Below are 3,925 nucleotides of genomic sequence, written 5' to 3'. Positions count from 1 at the left end.
AATATGGCCAGTTTTTAAATCATGGACCAAACTGTTCAAATGTGTTTGCCACATTAGGGGAAAAGACATATAGAGGGTGTGGTGCATGTAGAGTCTGTGTAACATGTAAGTTAAAGGGTCAGTTTAGCTCAAGTCACATGGAGATATTTCTCTCTTACCTCTTGTGCTAGGAGTCTATCTAGATTTCTGTCTCTGAAATGTTTCTACCCCAAAGCAATAGAGAGGAATGAGGTTCAACATTCATTTGCACTTCTTATTTGAATACACTCATTTGCTCTGAAAGTAGCTTTCATGTTCGGAATCAGTTCCATTTCCTCCACTGTCCCATTTCAGTGACATCAAACACGGGATCTCATTGCTTTTGTGGTGGAAGTTCTGAAAGAAAAATAGGTTTTTCTACCAGCTGCAAAAGGCCAAACTTTAACACAAATACAAGACAGTATAAACACTGTTCTGAATTATTTAAATCGGCAAGAATCAGTATTTTTTATTATATCGGCCACATAGATGGGGCTCTTTGTTTTTAGCAGGATATAAAAAAAAAGAATGGAGGGATTTAGATTAAAGTGGGTGGAAAATATCGCGAGAAAAAAAGAGATTAATTTGTTGAGGTGATTGTGATGACGTCGTCTCCTGCTGAACGCTGTTACGGGCCGTTTCTTTCTCCACAAAAAGAGAAACAAAGTACATATTAACAGATCTGGATTGTTAACAAATTCTTTAAGTTCATGTGAAAAGGTTGAAAAGATCTTTGTGGCTCCCAGAAATCATCTCGATCTGTTCAGGATCTCTTATCCAGAACACCCACTTTCACAGTCTCGGAAAAAAATGTGGGCGTATCTTGATGAAATTCGTTGAGGCAGTGTATTTTAATTAGAGAGATAGGGATTAAGTTCTGGATCGATAATCCAGAGGACCTAATTTTTGTGAAATGTTTGAGAGGATTTTGATGATGCCGCGCTCATATCTCGGTGGAGGTTGACGCTGTTAACGCATCAGTGTGAAAGATGTGTTCAATCGTTGCCTATCTGCTTGTTCTGGTGTTACGGCCCCAAGCTCAACTGTTTCGGTAGAATCTCACATTGTGTACACGATGCTGCCTAAGAACAGATATTTCCCTCACCTTCTCCAGGTGAACAAAAACTCCTAGCAGATGCTAAAAGCTGCTCCCCATCTGCTGGGCTAACGATATTAGCTTGGTTCCACTGCCCGGAAGTTTAAAGAATATCACTTAACAGGACTTGATAGAATTTTTTTTCAGTGCAACGGGGTAGACAGAAACGAAGCAGAGACTGAGCCCTGGACAGGAGAGTTAGCGACAGAGAGCGTTCGATCCAGCCACTGGGACTAGAAACAACCTTCCTCCGTCATGTCATGTGGTTTGCATCCCGCCCCCAGCCTGGACTGGGTAGCCTACTTTTCAAACATCATCCATCCGGGATCCCATTTACAGTTGGACTGCTTTTAATCAAGCCATATTAAAACTTGATGTCTTGTTACTGGACCCGTGTCATCACATTACTCCTGGGGTAATGTAAATATTCTATGTGTGACAAAACGTGTACCATAATCTATGTAGAGCAGACTGACTGGTCAGACTACCTGTGGATGTGTCGTCATAAACTGGGTCGACTGGGTGATTTCAATAAAGAATAGCTGTGGCAATTTTAACAATCCTGTTATGAGCTTAATTTGTGTCCTGGCTGTGTGTCTCAGGGTTAATAAACGCTGCTTTATTGAGCTTCTCGCTGCATTTTAGTCATGATAATAGCCAGCAGATTGTGTTATATTGTCCCATGTCTGACTGTATTTTATGTGTGAGGTTGTGTGTTTTCAATCAGGCAAGAAGTCGCAATCAATCAGGCGCGGAGGATGGTTGATTAAGACTGCCAGCCACTGGCAGGCGGGAAGGGTGGGGGTGCGGGGCGAGAGGAGGAGGAAGAAAAGAGGAGCTGGAAGAGGGTGGTGGGTGAGAAAGTTGAACAAAAGGTGGAGGTAGCTTAGAGGAAGAGGAGAAGCAGGTGTTGGAGAGGAGAGCAGGGGTGAAGAGGCCAGGAATGGGAGCGAAGCGATAGAGTAGAGAGCAAAGGAGCATACTGAGGTTTTTTTGGGGTGGGGCTGGGGGGTAGTTAACAATAGGAGGAGCAGGAGACTGTAGAAACGAAGCAAGAGGAGGAATCGTCTGGGCTGGGAGCCCGGGGAGGAGAAGCGAGGGCCACGGATCAGGAACCAGGCTCCCAGGGGACGGAGCAGGTGCAGGCTGCGAGCAAGGCCTTTGGGCCTGAAGAGGCTGCCAGAGCTTAAAACAATCTGCACTGCTCCTTTTTTTAATTTGGCTCTCTGAACAGCCCACTTTCCTCATCTCTCTCTCTCGCTCTCTCTCTCTCTCTCTCTCTCTCTCTCTCTCTCTCTCTCTCTCTCTCTCTATGCTTAACAGATCAGCGATCCACAAAGAGGGGTAAACACAGAGCAGAATTAAAATGGGAACTCCCCTGGTACGGCAAAACAAATTAGAGCAAACAAATTACAGAGAGTCAACACACAAACAGTGGAGCATCTGTGGCTCACTGGACTGCTGCAGCCGGTGGCTACCGCCCACATCACCACCACCACCACCACCACCACCACCACTACCTACCCTACATGTTCGCAGTCAGACATTATACCACACACTGAAGCATATTCTCCTCACATCGCTGAGACTTTCTGTCTTTGTAATGCTCCTGCTCCTCCAGTTTAAACTTCCTCTTCTGCATGTCGCTGCTGCAGGTTTGTGTCTATGAGCACCACTTGCACTGAAGTGAACTACTTGTCATGGTGTAACAAACCTTTGCCTGTTGTCCCTCAGTGCTGCATGAAGACCAGCACAACCCCGGGCAGTGAAGGTCAAAGGTGAACTGGTTTCTTTTTTTTGCCCTCAGACATGTCGAACTACCCTGGGAGGTTGGTTATGTCATCATCGTCCGTGTTTCTTGACCTTTCTTGACTTCTTGTAAGGAACACGCCCACTTTTTGGAAAATACGTTTTATATAATCGTCCTCCCCAGAGCCAGACAATGGATAGATACCCCTCTCTCCTCTGTGTGGGCTTTAGGAAGCTGACATTCAGACAGAGGTATGCTCACACTTCCCATCCACTATCATTCACAGTGCTAAGCTAACTAGCAGTCAGCAGAGAAGAGTCTCTCCCTGCTTGTCTGACTCTGGGGGCGACGGCAAATATGTTTGTTTCCCCTAAACGTTGGTGTGTTCCCTCAAGGAAATGTCAGGAGCTAAATAAAAAGTTTCATGTACTTGACAGTGACGAGGAACAAACGTATGCATATCAGATGATAAATACTCGAATATGCATTCAATAATATAGCGTATATTGAACGACTACAACTGTAACTGCCAATTAACACTGAAAGGAAGATTGTCAATTACGTCCATTTTGCAATGTAAAAATGATGTGAAAATACTAGATATTTAAAGATGAGCATAGATTCTATTGTAGTAGTGCATTTCCCGTGTTACTGTGTTTGTCTCAGCTCATTTGGTCTTGGCCTGATGTCTCCCTTGGCCCTGTGGGCTCCTCTGGCCCTCTGGCTGTGGCCTGTCCATCTGCCTCCCACTGTCTGGGTCTGGTGGGACAGGGTCCATGGGAGAACCCCCGCACCCCTCTCAAACCTCCTATCCACTGAACACCCTTGACAGCCCCCAGGCCAGCTGCTTGGGCCCCAGAATCTGCACATTGCTGCCAGGTGGGCCCCAGGACACACAGTTACGGGATGAAGCACACAAACACACACTCACGATACCAACACATATGCTCGGTAAGCCTCTTTACAAATGAAGGCCCAGCAACACACATGCTTATACGGGTGGTCCACATGAAAAGAACTCACGTGCGTGCACACACACACACACACACACACACACACAC

The 3,925-nt window shown here is 45.7% G+C and overlaps 1 protein-coding gene across 2 annotated transcripts in view; it reads left to right on the top strand.

The window, feature by feature from the left end:
- Positions 1–1,687, top strand: part of faxcb (failed axon connections homolog, metaxin like GST domain containing b) — an 18,958-nt gene extending 17,271 nt beyond the window's left edge. For both annotated transcript variants that reach the window (XM_086219200.1, XM_086219199.1), the window contains one exon: positions 1–1,687. This exon is cut by the window's left edge and continues 1,686 nt beyond it. The gene's annotated coding sequence lies outside the window, so the exon portion shown is untranslated.
- The last annotated feature ends 2,238 nt before the right edge of the window (positions 1,688–3,925 follow it).

This window comes from Aulostomus chinensis, chromosome 11, assembly GCF_037954235.1.
Source record: "Aulostomus chinensis isolate RoL2024-O1b breed Wild chromosome 11, RoL_Achi_v1.0, whole genome shotgun sequence".
Classification (NCBI taxonomy): domain Eukaryota; kingdom Metazoa; phylum Chordata; class Actinopteri; order Syngnathiformes; family Aulostomidae; genus Aulostomus; species Aulostomus chinensis.
The sequence above is the reverse complement of the archived record's forward strand: the minus strand, read 5'-3'. Positions and strand labels throughout refer to the sequence as shown.